The sequence below is a fragment of the Maniola jurtina genome, chromosome 18 (assembly GCF_905333055.1).
Source record: "Maniola jurtina chromosome 18, ilManJurt1.1, whole genome shotgun sequence".
NCBI lineage: Eukaryota > Metazoa > Arthropoda > Insecta > Lepidoptera > Nymphalidae > Maniola > Maniola jurtina.
This window is the reverse complement of record NC_060046.1, coordinates 6,435,390-6,449,676: the sequence shown is the minus strand read 5'-3', so window position 1 is coordinate 6,449,676 and position 14,287 is coordinate 6,435,390. Positions and strand designations below refer to the sequence as shown.

General features: G+C 36.2%; 1 protein-coding gene across 1 annotated transcript in view; it reads right to left on the bottom strand.

The window, feature by feature from the left end:
* LOC123874429 (serine/arginine repetitive matrix protein 1) overlaps positions 1-14,287 on the bottom strand; it is a 229,914-nt gene that overhangs the window by 57,998 nt on the left and 157,629 nt on the right. The gene's annotated exons all lie outside the window — the stretch shown is intronic.

The following is a 14,287-nucleotide window of genomic DNA, read 5'->3' as shown; positions in this document are numbered from 1 at the left end:
TCGGTATGCATGTAAGGATAAGCTGTGAACCTCTTGGATTTCCCTATACCTACTCTTGGTAGATGATTAAAATAATATTATAGCTACGTAGAAAAGCAACTTTGAATGACAAATACATGGAGGTGCTTGTTTAGACGACCTTTTAACGAATATTTAATAGTAAACAAGTGTAAATTAAAAATTTATAACACCCCCGACAAGTGAAGGTTTACAGTAACTAGAAAAGAGCTGATAACTTTCAAACGGCTGAACCGATTTTCTTGGATTATAGCTAAGAACACTTTCGATCAAGCCACCTTTCAAACAAAAAAAAAACTAAATTAAAATCAGTTCATTAGTTCAGGAGCTACGATGCCACAGACAGATACACAGATACACACGTCAAACTTATAACACCCCTCTTTTTGGGTTGGGGGTTAAAAAACTGACTCAAATTGAAAGAAGCATTAACAAAGCGTATTAACACCCCACAACTTCCGACATCTCAAAAGTTATTTATGTTAACAAGCTTACAATACAGCAAAGTTTGAGTCCACGAGAGACGAACTCGACGTGACAGATTAAAAGCTACTTTTCGAGAGTGTCGACGCTGACAAAAACCGAAGTGATAACGGCGACGTGACAATAGCAGTCAACGTCATTTCCAGGCCTCCATTGTGGTAGTATGAAGAACTGTAGATCACTGGGAGTTGAAAGCATCGCAAACAAAGAGACTGACACCTTATACAGGCTTGTACAGCTTCATTTGTAAATGTGACATCGGCGACATTGTCTTTTGGGAGCGAGAAAAGTTCGCATTTCTGTGATTAGAGCCTCTCTGTTGATCCTATGATGATTACCCTGATGAGTTGGAAATGTGTTTGCGTTTGTATTTGACATTTTTGTGCTCTTGCATTCATTCCATACTAGAATGAAAATAATTTCTGCTTCTTTTGTTGAAGACTAGATTATGATCGCGACTTCGTACGCATAAGTTTAGTTTTTTTTAATCCCATGAGAATTCTTTGATTTGCTAGTATAAAAGGTAGCCTATATATCCGTCTTTGGGATGCAAGCTCTTTCTAAACCAAACAGATAATGCTGACCACTTCTGTTTGGATTTAGATTTTTAAACTCCCCTGTGAACTTTTTTTTACAAGAAGTATATGTCTTTCCCTAGGATGTATACCTCTGTACCTCAAAATTGGTTAGACGGATGAGGTGAGAAATGCAAGCAGACAGACAGACTGACACACTTTCATATTTATAATATTAAGCATGGATTATTAAGGGCTACAAAAGTATCATCTTGCAATTAATTTTATGTCCATAAAATTAGTTGTAAGATGACATATTCGATTCGACGATAGACATTTACTAATTTATTAGTATTAAGTACTGGTATGAATTTGTTTTTTTTGTCTGCTCCCTACTTCCGTATAAACTTGGTTATAGCTATTAATTTGAGTTTGCAAGTCTAGGACTCTGTTAATCGCGTTACCACTAATAGTGCTGCCGCGATTGCGGTTGTTTTCATCATAAGATGAAATTATTTCTAACTCGCTTTCCTCATTCCAGGAATGAACTGTCGGGGGAGTTGTTACGCAGTTGGAATGAAATTGCTTTTGATTCGGCAACTTTGCAACTTTAGATTTTGAAACATAAATAAATTGTGGATAAAGTTCACGAGAGTGTTACGTTAAAATGGTCATTGTTTTAAATACAATATACTTACTTGTTTTGCTTATGTATTTAATTTAACTATGGGTAAAACATTATACTGAACTTTACTAATTGTAACGATATGTAATTTTTGTAAATAAATAATTAATCGTTGAATTATGTTTTATTTTGATGATATTCGGGAATGTCCATGACATAATATGATTTATAATGCGATGTGATTTAATTGTATGGTTTTTCTACGGTGGACATGAAATATTTTTTTTTAGCAAAAGCTTTATATACCTACTTTGTTATATATGTACACAAATAAATAAAAATTTATAGTTGATTCAATGGTATTATGAGTCACACTGAATAAAACAAAAAGGATTTATATATTGTAAATATTTATAGTGTTTCAGAATCACTGTTCATACATATTTACGTTGGCGATGACGCAAACGACACAATGTAAAGTTACCAAACAAAACCTTTTAGTATTTTTCGAATACAAATAAAAAATCTATGTCAACCCAAACAAAGGAATAGAAACCGATGATAAAAATTGCAAAATAGGTAACTAGCTATACCTACCGTAAAATATGGAAAACTAGCGTAAGTAGCGTAGCGTAAGTTACGGAGCATTATATAATCCCTTAGATAAAACTATTGAATACATTATTATATATATTCTTTGATGAAGATATTTATAACAAGTGTAAATTAAAAATTTATAACACCCCCGATAAGTGAAGGTTACTGTAACTAGAAAAGAGCTGATAACTTTCAAACGGCTGAACCGATTTTCTTGGATTATAGCTAAGAACACTCTCGATCAAGCCACTTTCAAAATCGGTTCATTAGTTTAGGAGCTACGATGCCACAGACAGATACATAGATACACAGATACACACGTCAAACTTATAACACCCCTCTTTTTGGGTCGGGGGTTAAAAACTATACCTACCAAATTTTTACACACACAGACACACACTTTGTTTTCAGTAGATGCTTAGGTAGGTATTAAAAATAATCGTACAGGGCACAGGCTACATTATCTTGACAGGCCTTTGGTAAAATTAAAACGGATAAAGGACTATTATTAGACGATTTTTGTCTTCAGACTTTACGAATGGGATGCAGGAAAACGATTATGCTCAGACGAAAGTAGAGTGGGGAAACACTTATAGAGCCAATTGCACACATGTTGGTTCCCTGGCTAAGGTTTTTACTCCTCCTTTTACTTTAATGGCTATGAAGATAATGCTTTTTTGTTGTACCCTTTTCCGATCCTAAAGTTTTTTACTACAGTTGTGTAACCCTGTCACAAATATATTTCAGAACAAAGTAATTTGATTTAAATCTACTATCACTACTATCTAATCTATACATAAGATTATTTAAATGACAAAAACATGGATTTGACTCGCTCCAGCAATGCACGGGGTTGCAATTGCTTATACCTATAGTAGTCTGGCATATTATTGTGAAATGTAAATTGAACACTAGAAAAGAGCAACCGCCGAGTTTTTTGCTGGTTTTTCTCGGTAAGAACGGCACTCCGAACCAGTGGTAGATTATTTTGACGATTCAAAAGCACTTGTAAAAGTTGTTTTTGAATAAAAATCTATTCTATTCTATCGATTAAGTATGATCAATTAATGAAATATTTTTGTACATAACGTATAGTAACTCATTTATAATATTATTTTTGGGATTTTTTTTTTGAAAATCACATTCATAATTATTGGATATCTCGTAATCATAATCGTCATCGTAATAGGCCTTGATGACAATAAGGTAACTGATATAATTAAAATACAGATAATTATCTTCTCGCCGCCGAATTTATTGTATTGAGTGCATGTATTCCTTCACTTTCTTAGTCAAATGAATGGCGATCTGACGCGACCGGAGACCGCAAGACCCTTCGAACATCCAAACTGTAACTGAGAATTATCGACGAAAAATCCCAATATAGAGAGATCGTAGAGATTTTTTCTGCCTAATTGTAGTAGAATTCAGACTATAATAGATTCAGTTACTGTAAAAAAATCCCATATGCAACAGTTGCCTTATGTGACAACAATTATATTATGTATATGCGTAATAACAGTTCTGCAATTAAAGCGTCCCGTTTCCGCGTGTTTTCCAAAAAAGCGTCGTCGGCAGTTGTTAACGGCGTTGGCTGGATTACGGAAAATAAAATATATTTCGCCGACGCGGGTTCTACCAATTTGGCCGCATGTAGTGCTAGCCAATTCCCTCCTGTGTCACCCCGTATGGGACAAGGTACCGTTAATTGAAAACGTTTTTCGTCTAATGCCACCTTCACGGTTCTTTTGCTAATGAAACGATATATCACTGATAGCTTAGCGTTCCTTTGGTCTCTTTACTTTTTAATTAAATTTATTTCATCAGTTTTTTTAGTAAGGCTAGATCGTAGTAGCATTGAGTACCCTATTGGTCATCATCATCATCAAGAATCAATCGCCGGCTCATGGATAAATCGTAGTAGCATTGCTTCCTGAGATGCAATTTCCTTACAACGTTTCCTTTCACCATTGAAGTAAATGATACTTAATTACTTAAAATATACATTACTCCGAAAACTAAGCGTGCCCGGAATTGAACTCCGGACGCCAACTAGGAGGTCCATTGGTCATCATCATCAACAATCAATCATCGGCTCAATACTGCGCACGGGTCTCCTCTTAAAATGAGAAGGGTTTGGCCATAGTCCACCACATTGGCTAAGTGCGGAGCAGACTTCATACACCTTTCTAATAAATCACTATGGAGAACTCTTTTTTCCTTCAACGTAAAGCAAGTGATATTTAATTGCTTAAAACGCACATACCTAAAAGCCTCCAAAAAGTTGGAGTTGCATGCCAAGGATCAAACCCCTAACCTCCTGAATATAAGGCCGACATCCTAACCATTAAGCTATCACCCCATTGGTATTTAAAAAAGTACTATCCTGCTTTTCGAAAAATATTATTGATACTTCAAAAGCTTTCTAATAGTCTTCAAAGAATTACCTAGTTTAATTTTGTGGGAAAAAAATGTCTAAATAATATGACTATCTGAATACAAAGTCGTTTCAGAAATCCTATTTGCTGAGTAACAGAGAAAGTATTTCAGAACATAACCAGTTTTACTCACCTCATATTAATAAACCTTTTGTTATTTTCGACACGTAACTATTTAGGATTACGTATTTTCCTATAAATGAATCTAGCTAAAATATATTTACTAGAAAATCGAGTATTCTGCTTTCGTATACCGCACGCACAAAATTCGTTATAGGCAATTTGCTAGCGTGGGTGGGTATTGTTAGGGATACCTACTCTTTCATCTACACTCTTCATCCGTTAGGCAATTTCTTGTATGTAAACGGAAAAATGGGCTGTGTGCAATATGGAATGTTGTATACAAATGTTTGATCAGTTGGGTGATTTAGCAAATGACTTGGGCCATATATTTTGTGGGATTAAGCACATACAAGTAGGTATATTAATTTTCATATTGGTAAAAGGATGTTGTATAAAGTCGTAAATGGAGAAAAAATGTATTCTATTCAGAGTTCAACATTATGTGCTTAGCTAATTTGACGATCTTTTTGTCTTTGGAGCTGGTTGACTTTGGTGGATACTAAAGATTATAACATAATTATAACAAATCCCCCGAAACATTTTTATTAGAATTTGGCTGGACACTAATTTGTATTGGTCGGATAGTAGGTAATAACCGGTCTAATAAGAAAACTAGAAAAGAGCTTATAACTTTCAAACGGCTGCACCGATTTTCTTGGATTATAGCTAAGAACACTCTCGAACAAGCCACTTTTCAAACAAAAAAACTAAATTAAAATCGGTTCATTAGGAGCTACGATGCCACATACAGATACACAGATACACACGTCAAACCTATAACACCCCTCTTTTTCGGTCGGGGGTTAAAAAGACAACGCTTGACATATTCGATAGACGTTGCCTATTAGGTATCACGCCTGGCTTCTGGATTCTGATCATTTCAATTTTGCAGCTCGTTGGACTATGATGGTTATTCTAGTACCTATCTCGTAATTTCTGATGTAGGGATACTGCAAACATAGCTCTGACCACCGTTTGCTGAGTGACTCAGTTTCTTACCAGGCCTATAATTATCATTATGATTACTAACCCATCGCCAACCCATTAATGAGTACGGGTCTCCCCTCAAAACGAGAAGGATTCAAGCCAAACCCTGGCTCAGTGCAGATTAGCATACTTCATAGTTCATTGGTACGCATTTGAGGACATTATGGAGAACTCTGAGGCATGCAAGTTTCATTGAGATATTTTCCTTCATCGTTAAAGCAAGTGATATATAATTGCTTAAAACGTACCTACATAACTCCGAAAAGTTAGAAATGCGTGCCCAGGACTGAACCCCCAACCACTCGAATAAGAGGCGGACGTTTTAACCACTAGTATACCACGGCTACCAGGCCTATAGTTTTTTAGAATGCAACAACGCAGACACAAATCATTGAAATGTACTCGTGCTAGATAGCTGTGAAAAGTACACAGGTAAAGGCTCACATACGGTTAAGTGTTTTCCGCGATCCAGACGCACTCGGCAGAAAATTGATATAAACCTGTTCTGGGGCCGTGCTCGGTTTGCTCAGGTGACGACGATCGTCTCTTCACAAACTAATATCACTCTTAACAACGAAGGAATAAAGTCGAAATCAGATTGTCAAAACGAAAATATTAGAAGCCAGAAAAATCCTCCTGCAGCAAAGCATAAAGGTGGCTACACAATGTTACTATCAACTTGTTCTTCATACAATAATTTATTATTTTAGTACACAGATCTTGTCTACAATTTAAAGTAAATTGAATGATTTATGACGAAGGTAAGACATGAAAAATACCTGTATTCTTGTTATGCACCTACTCTACCAGATACATCGTATCAAAAAATTGCAGCTGAACCTACCATAATAAGCTGCTACATCAACAAAGATTAAAGATCACAGCTGTGTAGTGTGTATAGCAACACTTTGATAATATTCATATTGTTCTTAAAGAAAATGAACGGGTAGTGTGAATCAGCCCTTGTACTGGTAAGAGATGGTGTTTGCTTACATGCTTTAAATATTAAAGTAATGTCTGCTCGGAGCACATTAATCAAGGTCCCTGTCCCATAATAAACATGGATGTTGCTATAAAATTATCGTTTGTAACTTTTAATAAACTAAACTGTTGTTTTGTTTTAATTTTTAACCCCCGACCCAAAAAGAGGGGTGTTATAAGTTTGACGTGTGTATCTGTGTATCTGTGTGTCTGTGTATCTGTGTATCTGTGTATCTGTCTGTGGCATCGTAGCGCCTAAACGAATGAACCGATTTTAATTTACTTTTTTTTGTTTGAAAGGTGGCTTGATCGAGAGTGTTCTTAGCTATAATCCAAAAAAATTGGTTCAGCCGTTTAAAAGTTATCAGCTATTTTCTAGTTTTTTTCTTGTAGAAAAGAAGGTTAGATAACCCTTAGGTTCATAATATTCAAGTGTCAATTGACAAATGTCAAGCTGTCAAGATGGACGTTGCCTAGATATACATAATTATTTATTTGAAAATGATTTGTCGGGGGTGTTAAAAATTTTTAATTTACACTTGTCTTATTTTTAACGCTGCGGCCTTATAAGTGATCGGTCTTGTATTCTATTCCCGATTAGTCGCTCAGCGGGATATGAAGCGGGTGAGCAAGAAACATTTTCACAGTAAGCCCAGCCCAGTAACAGCCCAGAGGTACGCTAAAATGGCAGTGGGCAGGTCATATCTATCGCAAAAGAGATGACCGTGGTGACAGACGTATGCTGAAGTGAAGACTATTTACCATACGTATGTACCTAAACACAGGAACAACCTCAGCCTGTTGGACCGCTGATCTTAAAAAGTGGTGGGAAGCGGATGGGTGAGGAAGTCGGCGGACCGTGTGTGGTGGCGCACTCTCCGAACGACCTGAATGTTCAACAGTAGATGCATATATGTAGATTATTATAGGCTAACTAATAAATAGATCGATGGAAGGGTTATTGGATCCTTTCAAGGATTAATAAACATTTTGTTACCACTAATAAACTTCTCGAAGCCAATTTCAATTACCCAAGCAACCGGACCATCAATTTCAAAACCCGCAAAACAATTAACCCAGCTTGAAGGACCATATAATTGAATACGTTTTCCCAAAGATCAGAATTCTGTACGCACGGAGAGAAATGTCCGATGTAACGAAGACAAATCAAAGTCTCGGTGACCTGATGGGCAAGGCACGGATGGACACCCTTCTAAGATGCGAGACAGAAAGCCATTAAATCGAGATAGTGGTATTTATCTTTGTGTCCCCCATCTAAGGTGAGGTGACGTAGATGTTTCCCATTATGGGATAGTGGTTCTGTAAATAAATCTAGTTTTTTCAAACTACTCTGCAAGGAGGTGATTTTTGTTTTATTTGGCGGACTTTATCAATTTTATTGAAATAAAATATAGCAATTTATATTATTTGAAGATGAGCGTTATCTAAACGAAGAGAAATTCAACTAAACATAATAAATTATCATCCTATATCATACTTATACAATACTTACGTACAGAGACCTTAGTCTCTTTTAATTTATTTTAGCTGTGTGCATTGTAGACTGGGCACACTAGAAAAAATATTTAAGCAAAAGAATTTACTTTCTTTGAACAGTAGCTAATTTTAGTTTTCGCTTAGAGCCGATTTTGCACTAAAGAATAAAATTAAAAAAACAGTTTTGCAGAAAAAGTTCCTTTGTTACGCTAGCGTCCATAGCATGGTGTTTATGAAAGTAAAAATTTTTTTGGTGAAGGAAAAGTCGTAGGCCCTCGAAAAAGTTTTCACTGTACACCATGCTTGTTTACCAAGCCCTGCAAGCGAGCGCTGTGTTTCCTTACCTTTTCCAGAATATAAAAACATCTTACTTACGCGTAATTACTCCGCCTCATTGTCTAGGTCTTCGTGATAATCACTGCTCCTGAAAACGCTTTAACTAGCAACTGCGCCTTGACAAATCAGCTTGTGTCTGGACTTATATGAGGACTCTTATGATTTAGTGGGTAACTTTAATGTCCTATGCATCCGTAATATTTAATTTACATACATCTTCCCTACATGCGAATATAGAGCAATACTCACTTTAACACCATTCCAACTGACGTGGACGCTACGTCCTTTGAATCCAGTAAATTATGTATTTACTGACTCTTTTTAACCCCGACCCAAAAAGAGGGGTAGGTATTATACGTTTGACGTGTGTATCTGTGTATCTGTCTGTGGCATCGTAGCTCCTAAACTAATGAACCGATTTTAAATTAGTTTTTTTGTTTGAAAGGTGGCTTGATTGAGAGTGTTCTTAGCTATAGTCCAAGAAAATCAGTTCAGCCGTTTGAAAGTTATCAGCTCTTTTTTAGTTACTGTAACCTTGACCTATCAGGGATGTTATAAATTTTTAATTTACACTTGTTGTTTTTTGAATTAGATCAGAAACTTTAGAACATGAACTAACTTTTTCACTAAATAATTGTGCGCTTGACTGCAATCACACATAAGTAGACATACCTAGAAGATGCCTATTCAATCTTCTTTTGAAGGTCCCAATATTTTAATTGACGGGGAAAACGGAAGCCATTACAGACATTTTATATTCTAGCAGTGCGCATCATAAACGAGGAAGTGAATCGCTTCGAACGAGTTCGAACTAAAACAATTTGTCACTTAGTAGGGTTATAACTTATGCTCTTCCAGCATAAGTTTTGTTCTCCAATTTTAATGTGGGTACCTATAGTGAAGAGGCATCTTCTAGGTAAGCTCGCTCCGTCTTAGGCTGCATCATCACTTGCCAGCAAGCCTGATTGCAGCCTAGCGCTCGTCTATAAATTTAAAATAAACTAGAGTTTTTACACAATATTAGTAGTAAAGTGGCAAATGTGCAAAGGTGAGTAATTTCCTAAAATAGTTAATCCACCAAGGTGCGTGCTAGCGTCGCGTGTTTGGAACGCTTCTACCCTAGGCTCCATTTCTTTTGCTCGAGTGTATGCAAATGGTGGCGTGCTATTTATGTTAAACTACGCCATAGTGTTTTGAGGAATTACTAGTGATCCCGATGAAGGAAATGAATCATGGTGGTATTATTAATGACTATAAAAGGCAACTATATAAATTTATAATACAATAAAACATTCCGCAGATACCTACTAGGTAAGTACTAAGTACCTACAAAAAAAAACCGGCCAAGTGCGAGTCAAACTCGCGCACTGAGGGTTCCGCACTCGGGTATTTTTTCCGACATTTTGCACAATAAATCAAAAACTATTATGCATAAAAATAAATTAAAATCTGTTTTAGAATGTACAGGTAAAGCCCTTTCATATAATTACCACACTTGGTATAGTTATCTTACTTTGAAAATTGAAACACATTTTAAATTTTTTTTTACATGATATAACCTTAAATTCGCGGTTTTCAGATTTGTTCCTGTATTTGTGCTATAAGACCTACCTACCTACCAAATTTCATGATTCTAGGTCAACGGGTATAGGTATTTTCCCTATAGGTTTCTTGACAGAAAGACAGACAGATGGACAGACGGACAGACGGACAGACGGATGGACGGACAGACAGACAGACAACAAAGTGATCCTATAAGGGTTCCGTTTTTTCCTTTTGATGTACGGAACCCTAAAAACGGTCCAGTGCGAATCGGACTCGCACACGAAGGGTCCCGTATCATCGTACAAGAACAATTATGTGCAACACTGTAACTTAATGACGGACAGCGCCATTATGTGATTTAGTAAACATATTTTTTTTTGGGATGAAATATTGTGATGAAGGATATAGTTACTAGTGTTGTTATGGATATCCATATCCGTAACCGAAACTATCGGATATCCGGAATAAAAAAATATCCGTAACCGTAACTGAATCCGTAATAAAAGTTTTGGATAGTTTCGGATAGGGCGGAGTCTAACTAAATACTACACTCGTACGAATTAACTGTGCACTCCGCTGGAATGCGACACCTTCATCAGTTCACATTTTACAGTTCCTTAAAAAAATAATATCCGTGACCGAAACCGATATTATTTTTTACCAATATCCATATCCATATCCGGATCCGAAATTATATATCCATAACATCCCTAATAGTTACCTATGTATAAAATAATTTATCATAACATAAGCATGAAATGCTTAGCCCTCTCCTATCAGACTAGGTCGAATACCTAAACTACAATATCGATTTCAGTAAATGTAATTATACGACGTAAAAATATCAGCTATAAAAACCAAAATAAATGTTCCAATTCAATACATGACTACATGAGTCATCGCTGGAAACGACCTTCCGAGGTAAACGACGCCTTTTGCATAATATCGATCGTACCCGCGAGGTATTCACTATTAGTAGCTGTATATTTTAGGACTTACTATTAAGCTTGATGATGTAAACTTACGTACAAAGACCTACTTAGAAAGGGTTTTCACTTTAAAAGTTAAATATAAGTACAACAGATTTCAATACTGTACCTAAATTAACTATGTCGCTCTGCATGTGTTTGGTTGAACATTACCTAAACCAGAAATATTATGTACTTTATTACTCTTCACCTACCTACTAAATACTAAACTGAAAAACTGTACGAAGTCTGTTGAAATCCATCCAATCCGTCCAATGATCTTTACCAAACTAAGATTAACCATACGGTAGATACCATACGGTATTAATTTCAATTTTTTTTTTTTTTTAATTTGGGTTTCGCGCGATGTTGGGCCACTTTTATATAGCTACACAACTACTCCAAATTTCTTGTCGATATCTTTAATAGTTACTGAAATAATCGACTGTGACAGACAGACGGACGGACGGACCGACGGGGAAAGTCGGCACCATAAGGGTTCCATTTTCACCATTTTGGTACGGCCTACCCCAAATAATGCATTACATATTTGAGTAAACAGCAAAATCATCTATGCTCATATTTCCCATTTTGTAAAGGTAAAACTTCAAAACAGAAGCTCTTTAATATTTTTACTATAATACAAACCATGTACTCGTAGGTTTGCATAACTTCAGACACGAAATTCAAACTCCAAGCACCCAGTTACAATCCGACTTCATAGTTTATGCAAACAGAAAAGCTCTCTGCTCTTGGTAGGTAACTGCACGAACAATGTAATTCAAAGCAACAAGAAGTGATTCAACGACCTTCTGCAAGTTAAAAATGGTCAGCTTTGCAGAATACTTCCAGCCCTTGAGTCATACCAGGATGAATGAATAAGCGTAAAGTAATACCTATATCGACTGTGAACTGGCAACATGTGCCATCTCAATTTTTTAACGACTTCCCTTTATAATAATTTCGTACACCGACAATTATCTATCTTGAAACAAAAATTTGAATAGCATGTACGGCTGTCTTCAGAATTCGAGTAGCAATTCCGCGAAACTATTGCATCAAAACCTGTTGCATTTATGACCTTTTTCTATAAACACGCCACACACACCTAGTGCTTGAGCATAACCGTGCCACGCGGTTATGATCATTAAGGTGCTACACGACTTACGGTCTTTGACTGTTCATTAGCGAGACTTAATCCACACTGGCAGGAGTGTAAAATATCACTATTTAGTTGAAGGGAAGAAGATGTTCCGTCATCATGTAAAGTTGTTAAAATTGAGATAGGTAGTACCTACCGGTTGTCTGTTCAGAGTCGATACGTTATAGTCCAAAGTCGAAATGCCAGCACGTCGCAATTAACCTAGACAAACCTCAGAAATGACTAGAGTACTTAGTCCAAAGCCAAAACTTCGGCTTCTGCCTAACGAGTATTTAGTCCAATCTAAAAAATGCCTAAATTCCTAATCCAAATCGAAGATTGGGCTTTTGACTAAGCGATCTGGGCATTCCTGGGAATTGTATAGGCCAACCGCGATTTGCCAGTATTTCAACTTTGGACTATAATATAATACTTATAAACAAGTGGGCTGTGGTTATAACCCTTACGACCTTGGATTTACGTATTCATTTACATTTTATCGATACTTTCTGTTTTATAAGACGTTCTACTATCTACCCCGATTTTGTTACCGAGGTAGGTACCTACTCGTGATACACTGAAACGAGGGCATAAAATACAGCCTCTCTACTTTATAGCTAAAGCCTGTCCCTTCTAGTAAATAGTACCCTGCACTAATATTAGTTAATGTATCTGATACAGTATGCTTAGCATGACTATGTATTTTTCTGTATTTTTTAATATAATTTTTTTTCATAGTTTTCGAAAGCAAAACCTTATAAAACTCTGTAGATAAATACAGTACGTGACAGGTCCAGATGACAATCGGGGATTCGGAACACCAATTTGAACTGACGGAAATCATCATAGTTTTGAATATGTGCAAACAGACAAAAGAAGAAGTCAATGGCATTTTTTCATTTTTCCAATTGCTCTCATTTGTAAAATATTAGGTAATATGGCTATTTAATTATTTAATAATCGTTTCTTTGCACATAGCGAAGTTCATTTTCGTTATTTTGTATACTAAGCTTGAAATGAAATTACATAAATGTATGAGACAGGTTGCGGCGTGACCCACAATCCTACAAAGCCTCACTATTTTCCCCCTTATATGTGCGCTAATGAAGTTCATTAAGTTACTCATACGATTAAGTTAACTACCCTGCAGCGGTAGTCTCCCTGAATTGTTTATTACTCTATAATTAAAATAACCTTTTCTGGCGTTTAATTAATTAATGATATTGCGTGACTTTTTTCAAATTATACCCAAGAAACCTTCTAATTGCTTTTACCTTGAGTTTGCACCGGCAAAACATAAACGTGTTGAAAACATCGTTTTCTTTAATGTACGTACTTACTTTTAAAAAAAATAAAAATAGCGAGCAAACGAATAGGCGGGTCACCTGATATTAAGTGATTACTTCCGCCAATGAACATTTGCAGCACCAGAGGAACCGCCAATGCGTTGCCGGCCTTTCAGGAATTTGTTAGTCCGCCCCTTGAATAACCCAATGTTGTAATCTAGTTGGAACACTGGCGAAGGGAGTTGATTCGAATTTCCACAGTTTGCATGTGCGTGGAAAAAAGGATCTGGCATAACGGGCCGTACTTATTGAACTGCTTTTGCATTGTTATATAATTTGTTAACAAGTGTAAATTAAAAATTTATAACACCCCCGACAAGTAAAGATTACAGTAACTAGAAAAGAGCTGATAACTTTCAAACGGCTGAACCGATTTTCTTGGATTATAGCTAAGAACACTCTCGATGAAGCCACCTTTAAAACAAAAAAAATTAAATTAAAATCGGTTCATTAGTTTAGGAGCTACGATGCCACAGACAGATACACAGATACACACGTCAAACTTATAACACCCCTCTTTTTGGGTCGGGGGTGAAAAAGGAACTCATTTGATATTTCATAGCAGGTGAATACAATAATTCATATACTTACTAGATTTTAGTCAATAAAAAATCTTGAAATCTGCCAAAGAATTTATACCCGATTTTCTGCAGTGCGAACGAAAGTTCAACAAAAGTTAATATGAGA